Raw genomic sequence first — 21,781 nt, forward strand, 5'->3', positions numbered from 1 at the left:
ATCACTGGATTCTTTTTATACATTGTTCAATTTGCTAACATTTTGTTGAGGATTCCTGAATCTGTGTTCATGAGAGATATTGGTCTGTAGTTTCCTTTTCTTGTAATGTTTTTATCTGGTTTTGGTATTAGGGTAATGCTGGCCTCATTAAATGAATTCAGTGGTATGCCCTCTGCTTTTATCTTCTGAAGGAGATTGTAGAGAATTAGTGAATGTTGGTAAAACAGTGAACCAATCTGGGCCTGGTACTTTCTATTTTGGAAGATTATTTATTATTGATTCAACTTATTTATTATATATAGGACTATTCACATTGTTTATTTCTTCTTGTTTGAGTTTTAGCAGATTGTATCTTCTTTATCTTTGATTTTCTGCAGTTTGAATTGAATATAGTATGCCTAGGTATAGTTTTTTGACATTTGTCTTGATGGTGTCTCTGAGCATCCTGGATATGTGGTTTGGTGTTTAACATTAATTTGGGGGAAATTCTCAGCATTATTGCTTCAAATATTTCTTCTGTGCCTTTCTCTCTTTCTTCTCCTTCTGGTATTCCAATTATGTGTATCCTATACACATAGTAGTTGTCCCTTTGTAGTTGTCCCACAATTCTTAGATATTCTGTTCTCTTTTCTTTTTTTTTTTAGTCTTCTATTTGCTTTCAGTTTTGGAAGTTTCTATTGACATATCCTCAAGCTCAGAGATTCTTTCCTCAGTCATATCTAGTCTACTAATGAGCCCATCAAAGGCATTCTTCCTTTCTGTTATAGTGTTTTTGATCGCTTGCATTTATTTTAAATTTTTTCTTAGAATTTCCATCTCTCTGCTTACATTGCCCATCTCTTCTTGTGTGGTGTCTAGTTTATCCATTAGATCCCTTGGCATATTAATCATAGCTGTTTTAAATTCCCAGTCTGATAATTCCAACATCCACGCCATATCCGAGTCTGGTTCTGATGCTTGCTCTGTCTCTACAAATTGTTCTGGTTAATTTGCTTTTACCTTTTAGTATTTTAGTATATCTTGTAATTTTTTTCTTGATAGCCAGATATAATGTACTGACTAAAAGGAACTCCAGTAAATAGCCTTTCATAATGTCGTGGTAAGGCGTGGACGAGGGGGAAGAGAAGCCGTCTACTTCCTATGATTAGGTCTCAGTCTTTTATTTAGCCTGTGCTCTGGACTGTGAACTTATCAAGTGCTTCTCAGTTTTTTCCCCCTCCTTAGGTGGACAGGATATTTAGAGCACGCTGGAGTTGTGTATTTCCCTTCTCCCACTGAAAGGCTAGAGAGGGCTAGAGTTGAGCTATTTCCCTTCCCTCAGGTTGGTTAGGCTCTGAGGAAAACTCAATAGTTTAGGCTCTAGTAAATAGTTTCTCTTGAGGGCAAGTGTTGATAAGAAGAACAGAATGCACTGGTCTATTTCAAAAATGATTATTGTTCTCCTCCTCTAATGAAAGCATGAAAGGATTTTTCTCTGATATTCACTGAGAGAATCTGGTCTAATTCCTGGAGGTAAAACTCACATACCCTTTATGACTAGCCCCCACCCCTGAAATTTTTAACTATCACACTGAGCCTCCAGCAATTCATCAATGACAGTTCAGGTTTTCCAAACCGACCACTGGTTCCTGTGATTTCTGCTCATGGGTTTCTGCTCCAGTAAACTGTGATTCTCTGTATTTGTCTACCTCTCTCTTGAATTTTGGGGGCAGTGGCTTGCCCTGTGACTTCACTTCTCTGACAAATCTAAGAAGAGTTGATTTTTCATTTCGTTCAGCTCTTTACTTGTTAGATCAGAGTGGCAAATTCAAAGCTCCCTACATGCCAGATTGGAAACCAGAAGTCCATTTTTTTCTCTAGTTTACCATTTCCCTCATTTTTAATATCCATCCTGGGCTCAAAGAGGCCCCAGGATATGCTTAGAAGCTTCCATAATGATATGCTCCCCCTTGGCACATAGCTCCTCAAATAATCCATGAGTTTGCTTACACTCGTCAACATCCTTATGCTAGAGTTGTCTTTTTGTTCTCTTATAACAGAGTTCTTACCATAACTTTTAGCATTGCAAGTTTTTTCCCATATGTCACCAGTACAACTGATTAAATAACAGAAAATCTGGACAAACAATTGGATTATGTAGTATACATACATTCAAATGAATAAGGCTTTTAACTAAATTTGTGCTCATGGCAACACAGAGAATAAAGGCAGTTTGTGGTCTGCTACTTCCTTGATAGTAGATGTACCTTTGCGCATGACAGAAATTTCTCATTTCTTCCACCATGTCTGCATTGTTGCAGGTCCAGGATTTGCTGGTATGCTGGAAGGTCATCACCAATCTCTGATGAGAATCTAGTCTCTTACCTATAATGAGAAACTTTAAGAATTGTCATCCCCTTATATGCCCTCTTCATATTGGCAGAACATATCGGATCTCAGCTGCAGATGACAGAAAGCCCAAATCAAATAATCTTATGCCAAAAGGGAATTTATTGGCTCTTGTGAATGGAAAGCTCCAAGTAATAGAGCTTACCTCAAATATAGCTTGATATTACTAGGACACTCTTCTGACCCAGCTCTCCTCTCTTCTGTGCACTAGCTTTGTTCTTAGACACCTCTTCTTTTGTGTTTCTGTGATGACCGCATCAAATCTAGACCTTCTCTCCTCAACTACATGTCCAGAAGGGAAGAATGAGAGACGCTCTTCCAGGATTTCCAGAAAGGTTTAATTACATTGTTGGTTCTGAACGGTTCTAAATAGGCTGTGGGCCCACCCCTGATCCAATCACTGTTTCCCAGGGAATGCAAGATGCTGGTTAGCTATGGCCCAGGCCACATGATCCACTTGTGAACAAGGAATGGAGTCAACTCCCCTGAAACCTTTGGAAAGAGATTTGGGGATGGTGGATAGCTCAGAGGAGAATCGGGATACAGTTAGTAGAAGATGGATGAATGGATACCAGGCAGCCAAATCAACATATGTTGTCTATCCTGGAAAACTAAAGCTAATTTGTAGTTATTCACATCAGCAGTTCTTGGATAAAAAACTCAAAAGTGAATTTTACTGGTTTGTGATAATTTAAATTTTTTCTCTCAATCATATTTACATGATTATAGTATCAGAATTTTGGTATTTATTCAGTACTTCATTTACTTTGCATTATTATTCCTCACCACTAATAACGATGTTCTACTTATGATACTACAATTAATTTAAGTTACTTTGGGAGGAGATTTTGATACCATGAACTGAAGACTATAACTACAGGTGAAAAATAAATAGCAGGAACCAAAAAGAGAGAATATCAAGACCATGGTTTCACGAAAATGCTCCCCCCATTGTGTAATGACTGAGATTAAAAAATAAATTTTAAATGTGATTTGTGATTTATTGGTACCATTGTTTTTAAACACACACAGTTTTCTTCATTTTCCCCCTAGGGTATGTTCTTGGGTTTTACAATAGTTAATGATAATTCATAAATGTTGAATTGCTATGAATTTCATTTGCACTATTATTATTTTGAATACAAAACAATAAATATGAAGTTGCTCTACATGTATACAATTGTTCGCATAAAACAAATTACAAGGTTGATGAAATCAAAAGTAAATTCGACAGGACATGTAGTCTAGAAAAAATAACAACTGTATAATAGTTGGTATGCACAGGCAAAGACTAAAGATATGCCAATGATCAATTATAATTCTGACAAAGAGAGTGAAGAACAATGATCTAAATTAAGGCTTCTTATATTCAATATTACTGACATGATCATAAGTTGCAGAAATGAAAGCGTACAATAGAAACTGTATCTGACAAAGGAAGTCCTGAGTAAGGGTCATTAATGCTAAATAAATATTCAACATTCACTTTCCACAGTACTGAAAAGCTGGCAGGCTGAATCCCAAAGGCCTCGCAGACCTAACTCTCACAGAAGTGTGTGGGTTTTTTTCAGTTATAAAAGCGCTTATTATTACAGTTTTTTTTCTTTTTTTTATTGAGACTAACATTGGTTTATAACACCACATAAATTTCAGGTGTACATCATTATATTTCGACTTCTGTATACACTACATCATGTTCACCACCCAAAGACTAATCACCATCCAATCCATCACCGTACAAATGTCCCCCATTACCACTTTGGCCTTACCCCCAATTAACAAAATATATGGAGCTCAGTAAAAGTACTTTAGTTCTCAGGCCCTGGGGCCATATGAGGAAAAGAACGAAATATGCTGAGATATCAAGTATTGTTTCTGTCTCATCCCACCCCATGGAGAAAAAAGTAAAAATGAAATATGTGCATTTAAAAAAAATTTACTGAGCTCCTAATAAATGTCAGGTGTGGTTTCCAAATGTGGTTTAAAGTTTGAGTTCACAGTACACTGTAATCTCCACCAAGATCTCAGAATGATTCTCTGAATAACTCTCAGTAACAAGACATTAGGTTGACCAAAGAGAGGGAAGGAAACGGAAAAAGGTAGCTTGAGCTCCTTGGGGAAGTCCTCTCTAGATCACCAGAATCCCAGTATATTGTAGTGGAGTGGAAAGAATGTGACATTTGGAGATATGCAGACCTGAACGTGAGTCTTGACACCCACCAAGTACAGACTGTAGACTTTGGTCAACTTGTTGAACTTCTCTGAGCTTGAGTATGATCACCCATAAATGGGTAATCACTCCAACTGCACAGGTTTCCTTAGAGTGAAGACTCTTAATTTCAATTTCAGGGAGATTTCTTCATTGACTTGAAATTATGTGGAAAAAATATACCTGCATATGTATTATTTTGTGTGGATAGCTATTTCATTACTCTTATTGGTATACCATTGTCAAGTACAATAAACTAGCATATTAAATCTTGTATATCTTTAGATTTTATTTTAAAGCGTGTTTTATGTTTATATGTGGTACATCACCATCTATCTCTCTATCTCCAGGAAAGAAAAAGACCATAATTTTACTCTTATTATGCTTTCAAAAAATTCCATGTAACTCTGGGTTTCTGAGTATCAGTTAAGGATTTGGAGCATAGGATTTCCAAGAAACATCTTGCTTTACCTCAGCACCCAAGAGGTTATTTCCACTATGTCTAAAATATCCAGTAAGGACGAGAGGGAAAAGAAACTCTTCCATTTAATTGCTTCTTTGATTTGTATCAGCTGCCTTAGCTTTGTTGCTGATGCCAAGATAGTTAGAAGAGTTGGAAGGTGAGAGATAACAGAAGAGCGGCTTCCGTGTGGCTTACAAATGCAAAGCAAAGCATCTTTATTGATATTCTTTTTAAAGAGTTCACTGAGGTGCAGCTCACAGTTGTCAATGGAATGGAAAATAGAAATCCCTTTGAAAATAAGAGATAGAATTCAAGGTCAGTCTCCCACAAGCCGGTATTCCCTCTACCCGCACCGTTTTGGAAATGATAAATCATTTATCTGGGTTTGTTCACTGCATGCTGATGGTATCGCACCTTATCACTGTCTGAAAGAACACTTCACTAGAATATTTTTAGAACAACAATTTATCTTCTCTTGTCCCCTAAGCTAATTTGAACCCCAAAAGTCTCATTGGAAAAAATTTATAAGTTGCAATGCTTTTGATAAAAATTAAAACTTTCTTAGATCTGTCATTCAAAAGTTAATGAATAGCAGATACATTTAGAGTGGATACATTTTCTCTTAGATGGGCCCACTGTGCCTACTCCAATGAAAAATTTCAGAAAATATTCACACCATTCAAGACAAGAAGAAAATTATTATATTATAATAATATATTATATTATTATATAATAATATACAACACATTTCTGGTCATCTTTTCTCCATTTCTTTTATGCTGGATCTCTCAGATAGAAAAACACTGGTATTGAGTCGCTGAAACCACCATATCACCATAGCACAAGACACCTAAGCCAGAAGTACTCAAACTTTAGCTCCACCTAAATTTCTGATTCAGTAGGTCTGGGGTGAGGCCTGAGAATCTGTATTTCTAACAAGTTCCCAGGTAATGCTAATGCTGCTTGTCTGGGGACCACACTATGACAATCACTGGCTTAAGCCAGAGAAAGATGAATTCATTAGTCATCAGTGTTAGGATTTTAAAGTATTACTTCATTGCAGGTTAAGAAATTTCTAAACACATCTGAACTGCAAAAACACTGAATAAATATAGGGAAATCTGTATCATCTCTATGACAAAATCAGCTCAGCAGGCATGATATTTTGAGATTATTAAAATATGGGTGTGCTACAAAATGTAAGATTATATTTTCTGCCAACAGCACTTAAGATACAAACTATGTTCAATTATGGATAAATAAATTATGTTTTCCTGCACACCTAAGTTTTGTGGCCTAAAACATTGTTAAACAGTAAACTGAGGCACATTAAAATTTTTAAGTGTTTACTTGAGCATACATCCATTCAAATCGGGCAGCACCAAACCAAAGATGGTTAAGAGCATTCCACTGACAGGAGCTTTATAAAAACAGGGGAGGAGTTTTTATAAAGAAGATGTGGCAGCAAAGCAAGGAAATTATTTGATTGGCCATAGCTTAAGCAGTTGCCTTATTTGGGAAAGCCTATTTTGGCTATTTGTGATGTGTTGTTCTGAAGTTCCATTTTCTCAGAGTTGAGTGCATTGACTCTGGCTTAGGTTTTGGTTTGCTTACATAAGTTACCAAGGCATTAGAGCCACCCCAGTCTAATGGCCTCCTTGTTTGATTACTTTAACAACATTACAACTGTTTCATCCATTTTTAGGGGGCAAGGATTTATTGGTGCTTTCCTACTGATGGCTAAGGCAGTGATTTCCTATCTCTGCCAAATTTAATTAATGCGTAAATTTTATATTTGCTTTGTCAAATCTTGATCCAGGTATAAATTTTACATTTTTTATAATTTGAATATTCATATAGTTAGACAAGTTTGAGTGTTTCTGTGACAGTAGAGACCAGAGTACATTTTTCTTCAAAGAATATAAAAGAGGCAAAATGTACCTTGAAGTCAGGGCCAAAAGATAAAGCAACAACAACAACGAGCTCATGTTTACTGGAACCCAGAGGGCTTCGTATCATGATTATGCATAAGCGAGCTGTAGAGGCAGTGGACAGTTCTCCTCTAAAATGAAGTGTCCTAAAGAACAACCAAGAAAAGAGAATGATTCCTAAGGATGTTTAAATTAAAAGCAAGACAAAAAGAAGTGATTAACGTATCTTCCAAAATTACAATTTAATGTTTTGAGTCTTTTAAGCTTGCCTACTCCCAAAATCTAGTATTATTTAAAAGTGCCTAGGAGCCTAAGAACTCAGAGAGAATGAGAACTATAGACCTAGAGTTGAATTGAATGATTTATTTAAACAAAATAAAACAAGAAGGATAAAGCAGCTATCCCTCAACTTTAGTGAGCATTGCTTGTGAAAACTAAAGATCCTTGTACTCCCAAAGAACCTGATTGACTAATTTGGGAGTAGGCCCAGGAATCTATATTAATAAATGATTATGAAAGGACCAATTGGGAAAACTCCAAAAGAGAGTAATCCTTAGAAGGTTCTTTCCTCCTCTGTGCCTTGCTTCTTACTCTACTGCAATCATTTTCCCACCTAGGATTGCCCAGAAGGACTTACCATTGATCACTAGACTTATACTTAGCTACATATTATTGAAAATAAATGTTATGCTCTATATACACTCCCAGTCTAGTGGACATTCTGTGAATGGAAATGACTAACCGTCAACTTCTTTTTGAATACTCCCTTTAAAAATAAGATATTTAAAGAATTAGGCAGTTGAACATGTCCCCTTCTCTGAAAACCTTGGTATTATGCCCACGAATTTCCCAGTTTTAGCCTGAAAATCTCATGGCCCAGGAACCCCTTAATAACCTGGGAAAACCAGGGTGGTTTGTAACCCCACCCATCATTCTGTGATTGACTGTTCACATTACATTCCCAGATGCCTATATAGTAGCTGAAGCAATAAAAACAAACAAAAACCCTTCAATCTAGAGTGTTTTTCTTTTTCAATTGCACTCTTGCTTCTCTTCTGCAGATACCCTCACATATTTTTCAGAACAAGAAACAAGACATCAAACAGCCATCAAATCCATGAGTGACTTGAGGGCAAATACAGCATCATATTCAACTTTCTCTCCCCAGTGTCTAGCCTAGTGCCTGACACTGTGAGAGGTATTCGATAAAGTTTTGGTGAATGAAGGAGGCTGGAGGACTTTAAAATATCGTTTTCCAGGCAAGAAAGAAGTCATTTCCTTCTGTGAATATGCTCAGAGTCGGTTCTTCTTACTCTCAACTACCAACAAATGTATTCTGCCAATCTTAAATTACGTTTCAGGTAAATGCCCCTTTTGCAAACTAGGCTTGCCCCTCCAAATGCTCTTCATAAAACAGTAGCTCTCAAATTTATCCATCAGAATTGTTGAAGTGCCAAAGAAGAGATCTGTACTCTGTTGTGAAGTTTGCTTTAGGTAAATAAAGAAATGCGTATATTTGCACAACCAAAGATTGTGCAAAAAGCCTCGGACATTCATCCGAGGCTTTTTGATGTGTATCAACAAGGATACCAGGAAAATCAGATTAAGTTCAGATGCATTTCTCTTGATTCCTAGTGACAGCTGGGAGGCATTTGACAGCCATTCTGAAAGTGGAAAAGTTTCTTCCTGTAAAAGAGAAAACTATAGGACCAAATCCCAAGCTGGGAAACCAAAGAGAACACTCTAAAGCTTTCTAGAGATTTTTCAATGAAGGAGTTTAGGAAGAAATTCTGACTCTTATTTGAAACATGTATCACAGAAACATCAGCAACAATTCAGAAATCAGTAAATTCACTATCACAACCCCATATCAATTAAAGTTATGAAGACTCCCAAATATCCAGGAGTGTGTGTGTGTGCGCACGCGTGCACACGCATGTGTACACATATCTATGCTTAGGTCTGGGAAGAAAATATAATAGGACTTTGAAGAAGATACAGATCCCATTCCTGTACAAAGAACAAGTGTCTTGATAGCTGGCAGCTCACTGGTATAGCTGATTTGAAAACTCTATATATAAATGACTCTTCTCCCCAAATCTTAATCTTCACCCTTGTACCAACTATACAAACGCCTTTACACATTTCAGTCACTCATTAATAATGATGAAAAGCCCCTGGAAAACATCCTTTGAGCCATAGACTTTCAACATGGTCTTTCAATATTCTGTTGCTCCTGACTCCAGCACTCATATTTTCCCATCACCTCTGCCTGAAACATCAAGTTCAAGGCTTCTCCTCTCCCTCCCACGTACGCCCATCACTTTGAAGCCTTTCCTTCAGCATCTTAGCTCCTCTTCCTCTGTCAAACAGACTGATGAAAGACAGGAGCACATGGCTTTTACAAAGTCTTTTCACTTACACAGCATAGGATGATGTAGCCCAGTCAAATTTTTCCAAAGGATTCAATAGGCACTGAGAATATTTCTGCTATTTCTTCCATTTCACACCCCATCTCTCTGTGCTGACAGCTGGTTTTGACAGTATGTTCCATTCTGATGTCACCTCAGGCATATAACAGTTAGGTCAAAGCTTTAACAAGAATGATTCAATCCGGATGAAGAGGAAACATATTGCTAATAAAATTCTGGGAGTATTTTACGTGATAACAGCCTAAGATGATGGAGTCATTAATTTTTAAGCCCAAACAATTATTTAATAGTGCCTTCTACCATTAAGAGCTTTGCATTTGTTTTGTTTTATTTTGCTTTGGGGGGGGCGGGTTTTGTTTTTGTTTTGTTTTGCTTTTGGTCTTAGCAATCGATAATGAGTTTTGTGATTTCCTCGGAGGAGAATGGCACTATCCACCAGCATTGCTCCACAGATTATCTTTGAAGTTTCTTTTGCAAAATATGTCATTTGACTCTCTTGGGTATTCCCAAGATAAAGCAGTTTTGGTTAAAAATTAATAAATAGTAAAGTTTATATACAGTCTGCGAAAGACACTGTACTTGCACATATTAGATATTTAGCAGTAAGTCAATGATTCCTTATTGTTAGAACTATAAAATCATCACAGAATAAGAAACAATCTTAGTTGCAGTACATCTTATATAGATTATAGGCTGTGTGAGTCATGAATTTTTATAGATTTAGGCATGAAATCTTTTATGGTTTCATGCCAACTGGTTTAGGAAAACAGAAAATGTCAGGTCACACAAAGAAGTGACTGCCATGGATGAAAGGAGGTATGGAATTTTCAAGTCTGTACGTCTACTCCTTACCATTCACCCTCTACTCCGGCTCAAATTCGTCTATACCCTCCTGGGTCAAGATGATAAGTGACAAAGACTCTGTCCTTGACCAAACTCTCGTCAGGTTCCTCGGAGCTCTTTTTGACTAGGTCCTGTCCTTGGGCATGGCCTTAAGAGCCCAATTTTAGCAAGAATCTTGTCAAGTCAGATTAGCCAGAATCCTATACCCCTGACATCTGATCACTCTTCTCATCCCCCACCACCCCCAGGTGATGTCTGATCACCCTGGCTTGCCTTTAGCAAGAATCCTATCAGGTCAGTTTAGCCAGAATCCCTCCTTATCCCGATGTTTGTTCTTAGTAATTTTCCACCCTGCTTCTTGGCTATAAATTCCCATTTTTCTTTGTCGTATTCAGAGTGGAGCCCATCTCTTTCCCCTACTGCAAAACCCCATTGCAGTAGTCCCTACATCTTTCATAGGAGTCTTTAATAAAGTCTCTTACTGTTCTTTAACAAGTGCCACAAATAATGATTTCTTTAACAAAAGACACTCAAAAGATATTTTAGGAAGCAATGATTATTTTGTTAACTTAATGCTACATCAAAGTGTGGAGTTTATTCATCTGTGAAAAAAGTATGCTGATCTCCCTGGGCATATTTTTGTTTTCTAAGGAGAAAATGCAGTCCTATCAAGAAAAACAGACCTGGAAAAAGAGAGCAACATACCTCTGTAACGTGTCTACTGAGGAAATGCTAGAAGAAGAAAAGGCAGAACAGCAAACTTAGAGGCGGAAAGATGGAAGTTCATGATCTCAAGGACAGAGAAGTTTCTCTTGCCCAAGCAGATACTCTGGGTGATCAGTAGCACTTGTGGTATTATGTGGAAATGATGCTACTTTAGAAAGCAAGGGCTGTTATTGAAGTTAGGTGACATCTCTGTCATCATCTAATTTGATTAGAGACTATAGAGTTTTGAAAGGCTGTTTTAATTTTTTTAATTCTCTTTCACAAATGAACAATGACAGAATTACGTGGGTTGGGAGGGGGAGAGATTTGTAGGTTTGGGGAGTGAGGGTTAAGGATTGGGGGCAAGTTTGTTTTTTTTTAACAAAAAACAAAATCACATCGAAAAGTAGTGGAGATAGGGCCAGCCCAGTGGTGTGGTGATTAAGTTCGTGCACTCTGCTTCAGCAGCCTGGGTTTGTAGGTTCGGATCCCGGGCGCAGACCTACACACTTCTCATCAAACCATGATATAGCGGCGCCCCACATACAAACTAGAGGAAGACTGGAACAGATGTTAGCTCAGGGACAATCTTCCTCAAACAAAAGAGGAGGATTGGCAATAGATGTTAGCTCAGAGCCAATCTTCCTCACCCCCCCCCCCAAAAAGTAATGGACCACATCGCTATTGAGTTCACAGCTACTTTTTCACATTGTATTCCTTGCCTTGAATTAGATTTGAGGGGAACTCTTCATTTAATTTTAAATAATATTTGGATTTCAAAAGTGAGATCATATTCCTCAGCTGGAGTCAGCTCTTGTGGAGGGGCGAGATTAAAGCTCAGATCATTGAGGACAGAGCATTCAGCCCTTGGGTCTCCCACTGTCTGCTGCTATTCTGAGTTGCTAAGGACACATTAAAGGAATATTTATCCTGCACATGTTTTGGAGGTCTATTTTCCCTCTATTCCCTCCTTACCAAGAAGAAGCTTTGATTAAGTTTCATTAATTGGCCCTTACCAAAGCCAATAATCAGAGGCAACGTTACTGTTGACTCACCACAGCTATTCCAGCCTGAGCTTCTGCCAATATTTTCCCATTTGAGCTGTTTTACTATATCTAATGTTAATTTCATTGGGTTTTCTGGGTCATTTTAGGGAGTAAGAAAGGGAAATAGATGTTAGGAAATAGTCCCATACACTACAAAAGTTCTTTATAGAGTGACAATTTGCTTACATATATATATATATGTTTACGTACATATATAAGCATATATATGTATGTATAAATGTGTGTGTGTGTATATATGTGTGTCTCATTCAAAAAAGTCATGTATTATTAAAATAATCTTTTATATTACAAAAAATTTTATGCATTATAACTTTTAAATGGTCATTTGCTGATTTTTTAAAGGCTTTTCTAAGTCCCCTGTAATCTCTCTTTCATTAGGGAACATAAAAGATGTCATGGTCCTTGATCTGGAGTTGAGTAGACAAAATATACACATATAAAACAATTGAAGTACAATAAAATCAAGTTCAAGTTTCTATGATACAGAGAACCTAAGTGTACATAATCTTATTCCATAATGACCCTCCACTTTTTCGAAGTCATTATAGAAAAAGATTTGACTTGGCTGTCCAGAGGGGAGTCTAAGTGAGAGATACCATGTGTGCAAGGGCACAGAGGAGGATAGAAGTGTGATGTGCACATTTTAATATATTATTATACACAAGAGCAGAGGCCTGGTGAAGAAATAGTAAGAGGGAAAGTTCAGACGGGAGGAGAATATCTATATCCATGTATTAAACATATCAAAACTAAAAATTAAATTGATATCTTTTCATAAATTCTACCCAATTTAGAAGCATGGGGATCAGTTTGTCATTTGTAAAATTTTCTGGTTTTTTGCGTGTAGAATTTACCATTTCCAATTGTGATTTTTTTTCTATGTCTTCATTTAACTGAATCTACGCCAGCTGTCCCCAAAGCAAAGAGTGTGGTATATTCTTTTTCCTTTATTTTAATTGGTTATCTGACGGCTAAAAGAACACTTTCATTTCTAAGGAAATGAAAGAGTAAAGTTGTCCATTCTTGCTCTGATCCCATAGTCAAAAGCACTTGGAGTTTATACAAGGTCCAGACAGTTCAGCCCCAATCAGAGCAGGCTATTTTCCTTTTCCACTTCTGACAGTGAAAGACCTGCTGCCAGGTTATCACTTCCAGAAAACATGTATTCCAGAAAAACCTGCAGATAGAGACTTCTTTTTTTTCTTTCTGAATTGTTAGTTGGTCTCTCAGCACATTTTGAATGTAACCTTTTTAATCCCTGCATTTGCAATTAGAGATTAAAATTCCATTCCAAGAGCCATTCGGCAGATGGCATAGCATGAAAAAACTGGAGGTAGTTTAAAATTGTATTTATACAGAACAGATGAATTTGCCAGGCTGTTTCTTCCTGAGCTTATACATTCGCTTGTGAAAATTGATTGTTTAAGATGTAAATTTCATTTGCTGGGATTTAGCATTTTTATAGGATTTTAAAGCATCAATTAATCCATCTCTTTTGTTCAGCACAGTTGCTTTACATATGGAAGTAAAATCTATATTTAAAGAAACTGCTTCTTAAGAAGATTAAGTCAGCTGTGCAAGGGTCACCCAGGTAGGCTGAGAAAGGGCACGTGATAATGGAATGGACAGGCCACTGAACCAATGCATCTATTAAGTGGAAACCTCATCATATCTTAGGCCATTTAGGCAATTTGATTCTTAATTAAGATTTTTCCTTTAGCTTCCTCCAAGAGCATTTTTAAAAATCCTTATAGATTTTAAATGTTTATTGACATTTAATAGATTCAGAAAAGTACACAAATCATAAACATTATAGCTTAAGGAATTTTTTTAAAGTGAGCATACCCATGTAAACACCTCCCAGATCAAGAAATTAAAAAATTACTCATACCGCCAAAGCCTGCCCTGTGCTCCTTTCCATTATTTCCTCCCCCAACATAACCACTATTCTAATTCCAGCACCAAAGATTAGTTTACATCTTACTGAAATCTATGTAAGTAGACTCATGCAGTATTTACTGTTTTGTGTCTGGCTTCATTCACACAACATTCTTTTTGAGATTCATCCATTCTGCCAGGGGTAGGGGTATTTGTTCATTGTCATTGTTGTACGTAAGTATATTTTATAAACATACCATAATTTATCCATTTTACTATTGATGAACTTTGGGGATTTTTCTAGTTTGAGGCAGTTACAAATAGTGCTTCTATGATCATTTTTATACATGTCTTTTGGTGAACATCTGCATGCATTTCGGATAGGATTAGACCTATTTCTAGAATTGGTCACACTTTTCCAAAATAACCACATCCAGCAGCAGTGTATGAGGGTTTCAGTTGCTCCACACCCTTGACAGCACTGGACATCGTCAGTCTTTTTCACTTCATCTGTCTGGTGGGTATGTAGTGGCTTTGTATTCTAATTTTATTTTGCACTCCCCTGATAACTAATAAAATTGAGCACACTTCCATATTTATTGGTCATTTGTGACGTGTCTGTTGAAGTCATTTGGCCATTATTTGATTGATTCATCTTTTTCTCTTTTTTTTTTATGCTAGATGCAATTCTCTTGTGAGATTGCAAATAATTTCTATCCTGTGGCATTCTTTTTCACACTCTTGGGTCCTTAAGAGGTTCTTAATTTTAAAGAAATTCAATTCATCAATAATTTTTTTCTGTATGCCTAGTGCTTTTTTATGTTTTGTTTATGAAATCATTGCCTCTCTTAAGTTCACAAAGTGAACTATGCCATCTTCTAGAATCTCTATTGTTTTATCTTTCAAATTGGGTCAACAATCCAAATTTATTTTTCTATATGGTGTCAATAGGGATTAAAATCATTATTTTCCTTTTAGATACACTATGATCCAGCATCTTTTATTGGAAAGACCACCCTTACCCCTTACCCTCAATGCACTGCAGTGACATCTTTTTCATAAATCAATTGATCCTATATATGTGAGTCTATTTCTGTACTCTATCCTGTTTGGCTATCCTTGTGTCAATACCACACCATTTAATTATGTAGCTTTGTAAATCTCAATATCTGTGGAATAAGCCCTTCAATTTTGTTCTCATTCAATAATTCCTCAGCTATTTTAGTCCTTTGCATTTCCATATACATTTAAGAATCACTTATGAATTTCCACAAGAAAATGTAACTTGCAGGGATTTTGACTGAAATTGTATTGCAAATAGATTATTTTGGTGAGACTTGACATCTTTGCAATACTGAGTCTTTTATTCTGTTAATATGGTATGTCCCTCAATTTATTGATGTCTTTAATTTCTCTCAATAATGTTTTGTTATTTTCTGTGTAGAGTAAATATACATCATTTAATAGGTTTACGCCTAGTTATTTGCTTTGTTTTGCTATTATATAAGGTATAGCCATAAAAAAAAAATTTGAGATATATGGGATAGTACAAAAAGGTGTAGCATATATGTAGATTTCTGAAAGAAGAAGAGAGAATTGAGTAAGATAGAAGCAATCTTCAAATATATAATGGTCAGGAATTTTCCAAATCTGCTGAAATAGATCAATGAACAGATCTAGGAAGTTTTTCTCTAAACTCCCAGAAGTATAAATTTTAAAAATAAAAAAACAAAACACACATACACACATCTAGGTTCATGAGAGTGTAACAAAAGATAAAGAGAATAACTTAAAAATAGCTAGGAAAAATACACATTACTTTCAAAGGTAGAACAACAAGAGTGATGAATAGATATTTAGCACAAAAGATGGAAGCCAGAAGACACAAATTGGTATCTTTAAAGTACTGAAAGGAAATAACCTCCAACCTTAAAAATCAAAAGTGAAGAAAATAATATCATCAGAAAAAAAAAGGAATTTATTGTCAGCAGAGTCACACTAAAAGAAAAATTTAGGGGAGTTCTTCAGCAGAAGGCAAAAGATCCTTTATAAAAGTATGAAAATTCAGTAAGTAATGAAGAGCAATGAAAAGTAAATATGTAGGTAAATCTCAATGTATATTGACTTACAAAACAATAAATATAATTGGAACCAAAATAGACGACAATTATATAAAATATTGGAGAGGAGTAAACGGATTTGAAGAGTTCGAACATCCTTGCATTGCCCGGGTAGTGGCAAAAGGATTAACTTACGGTAGAATTTAATAGTTCAAACATGGTAGTATAATCTTTAAAAAATAATAAAATATAACTAAAAAACTAATGGTGGGTGAAAATGGAATAAAATATGGTTGGTTACTTCTAAAGAATATAAGAAAGGAGAAAAAAAGAACAAAGAACAGATAGGGCCATTAGAAAACAAAAAATAAGGTAGTAGATGAACCCAAATACATTAATAATCACATTAAATGTAGGTGGACTAAATCATTCAAGTAAAAAATATTGTCAGTCTGGATAAAAAACAAGCCCTGGCTATATTCACATAAACTTTCTGAGTGTTGGTTTTCATCCATAAAGAGGAATAATAATTCATGTAATTAAATGATACTTTAATGTGAAAATCATTTGTAATTGAAATGCAAAATGAAAACAAGAGATAAAACCAGTTATGATACCAAAGGAATACAAAAACACTCCAGACATATTTATAGTAAAAAAGATCAGAATTGAAGACTGGAATTGACATATACTAATCTGTTCCACACGTAAGAGCAAGCCTTTTGTGGGTCCTGAGAAGCTATTTTTCAATGGGTTTTTATTTACTCAAAACATACCTAACTAAAGCGAAATAAGCCAGACAGAGAAAGGCAAACACCACATGATTTCACTCATATGTGGAAGATAAACAAACACAGGGACAAAGAGAAGAAATTAGTGGTTACCAGAGGCAAAGGGGATTGAGGGGTGGGCAAAAGGGGTAAAGCGGCACATATATATGGTGACAGATAAAAATTAGACTATTAGTGGTGAGCACAATGCAGTCTATACAGAATACTGATAAATAATAATGTACACCTGAAATTTCACAATGTTATAAACCATTATGACCTCAATAAAATAATAAAAAAACAAAAAAACCATACCTAACTAAAATATGATCTATGTAAAAAGGAAATAGAAAATATGAATACACTATGACAAATAAAGAGATTAAACTAGTAATAAAAAAAAACCACAAAGAAAAGCCCAGATGCAGATGATTTTATTGGTGAAGTCTACAAAACATTTAAACAATCAAAAAGACATCATAAGATAACTACAGATGAATATCTCTTATGAATACAGACACAAATCTTCAACAGACTACCAGCATACCAAATCCGACAACATGAAAAAAGATTATACACCAAGACCTATTGGGATTTATCCCAGGAATGCAAGGTTGGTTTAATATGCAAAAATCAATTAATGTAACAGACCATATCAATAAATAAAAGTAAAAACCAAAAGCTACATAATCATCACTAAATTGCAGAAAAAAAATTTTGACAAAATCTAACACCTTTTCATGATAAAAATACTCAACAATCTAGGAATAGAGGGAAACTCACTTAACATGATAAAGGGCAACTATGAAAAACCCACAGCTAATATCAACTTAATTATGAAAGACTGTATGCTTTTCTGTAAAGATTAGGAACAAGACAAGGATGTCTATTCTCTTTACTTCTATTAAACATTATACTGGGAGGTGTAGCCAGGGCATTAAGACAAGAAAATGAAATAAAAGGCATCTAGATTGGGAAAGAAGAAATAAAACACACTCTATTCACAGATGACATGATCTTGCACACAGAAATTTCTAAGGAATTTACTATTACAACTAATAAATGAGTTCATCAAGGTTATAAGATACAAGATTAATATAAAAAATCAGTCATATTCCTAAACTCTAGCAATGAACAATTCAAAAATGAAATTAAGAAAACAATTCAATTTAAAATAGCATCAAAAAGAATAAAATGGTACTTAGAAACAAATTTAACAAAAGAGGTGTAAGATTCATACGTTGAAAACTATAAAACATTGTTGAAAGAAATTAAAGAAGCTCTAAATGAATGGAAAGACATCCCACAATCATGGTTCCAAAGACTTAACATTGTTAAGATGGCAAGACTTTCAAAACTGATCTACAGATTCAATGCAACCTCTATGGAATCTCAACTAGCTTCTTTGTAGAAATTGACAAGCTGATCCTAAAATTCATATGGGAACTCAAGAGACTTAAAATGGCCAAAATCTTGAAAATAAAAAGCAAAGTTGGAGGACTCATACTTCCTGATTTTAAAAGTTACTAAAAAGCAGCTATAATCAAGACAGTATGGTACTGGCATAGGATAGACATACAGATCAAAGGAATAGAACTCAGTGTACAGAAATAAGCTCTGGATTGGGTAGAGGTTTCTTAGGCATGACACTAAGCACAAACAACAACAAAAAAAACCAGATAGATTGACTTCATCAAAATTAAAAATATTAGTGCTTCAAAGAACACTATTAGGAAAGTGAAAACACAACCCACAGAATAGGAAAAATTTTTGCATATCGTATATCTGACAAGGTACTTGTATCTAGAATACATAAAGAACTCTTACAACTCAATAACAAAAGGATAAATAACCCAATGACAAAATGGGCAAAGGATTGAATGGACATTTCTCCAAAGAAGATAGACAAATGACAAACGAGTACATGAAAAGATGCTCAATACCATTAGTTATTAGGGAAATGCAAATTAAAACCACAATGAAATACCACTTCACACCCACTTGTATGGCTAGAACCAAAAAGTCAGATAACAGGAGTTTGTAAGGACATAGAGAAATTGAAAGCCTCATAAATTGCTTATAGGAATATAAAATAGTGCAGCTGCTTTGGAAAATAGTTTGGCAATTCCTCAAAAAGTTAAACCTAGAATTACTATTTTACCAAGCAATTTCACACCTAGGTTTATACCAAAGAGGAATAAACATATACATCCATACAAAAACTTATATTCAAATGCAGCATTATTGATAATAGCCAAAATGCAGAAACAACCTAAATGTTCATTAATATGTGGTATAATATGTGGTATATGTAAATATGATATATACATGAAATGAAATATTATTCAGCAATAAAAAGGAATGAAATACTGATACATGCTTCAACATGGATTAACCTTGAAAACATTATGCTAAGTGAAAGAATACAGTCACAAAAGACCTCATATTATTTGATTCTATTTTTAGGAAATCTCTAGAATAGGCAATCTATAGAGACAGAAAGTAACTGAGTGACTGCCTAGGGATGAGGGGAGGTGTGGGGATTGAAGAGTGATAGCTAAAGGGCATAGGGCTTCTTTTTGGGGTAATGAAAATGTTCTAACATGGTGGTGATGCTTGCACAACTCGGTGAATATACTAAAAACCAGTGAATTGTATAGTTTAAGTGAGTAAATTGTATGGTATGTAAATTATATCTTAATAAAGCTCTTACCCTCCTCCCCTAAAAAGCTATATATATTCAGCAGTAGTACTAGGTACTATAAGGACTTAAAATATATTAATCCCTTATTTTGATAAATATAATAAAATCTATAGAAAGAAAACATAGATATATTTTTAAGTAAAATTTTAAAAATTTTAACTCTACACCAACAAATACATATTTGCCTCATTTTTTAGATCATAAATTTCAGTGGTCTTTAAAATCTTAATATATCTAAAAGGATATATCTTAAAACAAAGTATAATTTAATGTAGGTTACTATTCATCATAAGGACTATGAGTTATACTCCCTCAGTAACTTAGAATCAAGTAAATGCTGAGGAATGTAATGGAAAATAATTTGTATTATACAGGTCTAATCTCATTGTGAATTCATGCAAGAAGTCCCATACTACTGAGGTTTGAAACGGTCAGAGAAGCTTTTGTCAAGATTTGTGCTCAAAGTAGTCTTTAAAAAATGGGCAATGTACAGATTGGGGGAAAAAGCAAGAAAGAACTTTTCAGGCACTTTTTATGGAATTTCTGCAGATGTCTTATAGATTCACTCCCTTTTGCTTCTATTTCCATGCCCTTGCTTTTAAACATATTGGACACACACATCTGCTGCATACAATCATCTAATTAAAGAATGAGGTCCATATCTTTTCCTTTTATAAGTCACGCATATTACCAATACAAATACTTTACACCATTCAAGATAAAATGGGTAAAATTAGAGCATTTTTTAAATAAAAGATGAGGGAATTACAATGATTCTCTCACAGTCTGTTTTCTTATTCATACATGAGCAACAATTGTATTTATAGGAAATCTAAATTCCTACAGTGATTTGACATAATTTATTTCATCCTCCTCAAATATTACATCACCAGCAGCACAGCTAATTTCACAAAACAATATAGGATAAGCCTAGGCATTATTTTCTTTAAAAACTAGACAAAATAGTGTAATTGTTAAGAGCTCAGGCTGATTTCAAAGCCAAAACTTTGTCATTACTACTTGTAAGACCTCATGCATGCTTCCTAATCTCTGAGTCTCAAATTCCTCACCTTAAAGTGAGAATAATAGCAATATCTAGCTGTGGGAAAATGAATTTGTTTTCATGGTCCTCATATAAACTTAGTATCAGAACTACCCAGATAAAAGACCAGAGTCGAAGTAGACTTTAGGGAAATGGATTTATATAGTTCAAGAAAACTGGATGAAGCTATAAATCTACTTTCTGCTTCCAGATAAGGATATAGATTCAATATCACTAAGTTTGGTTTCAGAATCATGAGTGTCTCATTATAGTAAAGATTCCCTCAAAAGGGAACAGACATTGTGCAACTTTCTGAATGGTGACACAAAAATGAGGGTGGTGCAGCTAAAATGATATTCTCAGGTCTGGCAAGATTCTATCTTGTCAGTAGATTTGGGTGATCTCCTGTTAGGGACTCTGGGACACATGGGAAGCTATGCTAAGATATGCTGAAACTGGTCCTGCTGTCTCTCAGCATCCACCCCTCTTACACAAACAGTTTGCATCCTTGACTAATTAACTCAGGATTACAATCTAACCTACAGAGGATGTTTGTGTAAGTTCCAGCCTCTTCCCAAAATCTGTAACCTCATAGGCTGTTGTGCACAGACAACCATATAATGCATTTAAAGGGCTTAGCAGGATGCCTGTTATAGAGTGAAGCCCTAAATAAACACTAGTTAGGACTATGATGAAGGTGATGACGTTGATTACGAAACGAACAGATGCATAGATGATGTCGGCATTCTATTTTGGTGGATGATCAATAAGATAGGAGTGGGGGGATGCTTCCTTTACTCCTCTAAAAGCTACTGGCATGAAAGAATAGGGATTTTAGTCAGTTCTTGGAGAATCTTGCTTCTCCTCATTTTGTGAGAATTTTAAAGTAAGATCGTTAAAGGCAATGAGGTGGTCCAGAGATTACATCAAGGAACACGTTTTTTCTTTTGTCTTTAAACTAAAAATGGAGTGATGGATCTTAAATTAAGTTGGAATCTGACATTCCAAATGTGGTCATTTTTGTGATTCAGAGGGATTCTGTGCTCAATGTTTAATACAACAATGGTTCACTCAGTAGACAACCCTGCAAGATCATCCAGAAGACGCAGATACAAGATCTAAAGGCTCTTCAGAGTGAAAGTAACACATAGGGAAGAATTACCATAGGCCTCTGCCCCTGTCTGTTAATTAAAGCTCTGCCATTACCAGCTCTGTGGCCTAAGGCAAAATACTTAACCTCTCTAAATCTCATTACACTCACTTGTAAAATGGGGAAAGTAGAAGCTACC

The 21,781-nt window shown here is 35.4% G+C and overlaps 1 long non-coding RNA gene across 2 annotated transcripts in view; it reads right to left on the reverse strand.

Moving 5' to 3' along the window:
• Nucleotides 1-21,781, reverse strand: part of LOC147917204 (uncharacterized) — a 107,560-nt gene that overhangs the window by 12,597 nt on the left and 73,182 nt on the right. Inside the window, exons 3-4 of one of the 2 annotated variants that reach the window (XR_015552073.1) lie at nt 7,002-7,137; nt 4,903-5,348 (exon numbers count right to left, since the gene is read on the reverse strand). This is a non-coding gene — a long non-coding RNA (uncharacterized LOC147917204). Of the gene's footprint in view, nt 1-4,902; nt 5,349-7,001; nt 7,138-21,781 lie in introns of those variants that run through there. The other variant, XR_015552072.1, reaches the window with a different exon arrangement.

This window comes from Ceratotherium simum, chromosome 4 (genome assembly GCF_057802395.1).
Source record: "Ceratotherium simum simum isolate JZ-2026a chromosome 4, ASM5780239v1, whole genome shotgun sequence".
Lineage (NCBI taxonomy): Eukaryota > Metazoa > Chordata > Mammalia > Perissodactyla > Rhinocerotidae > Ceratotherium > Ceratotherium simum.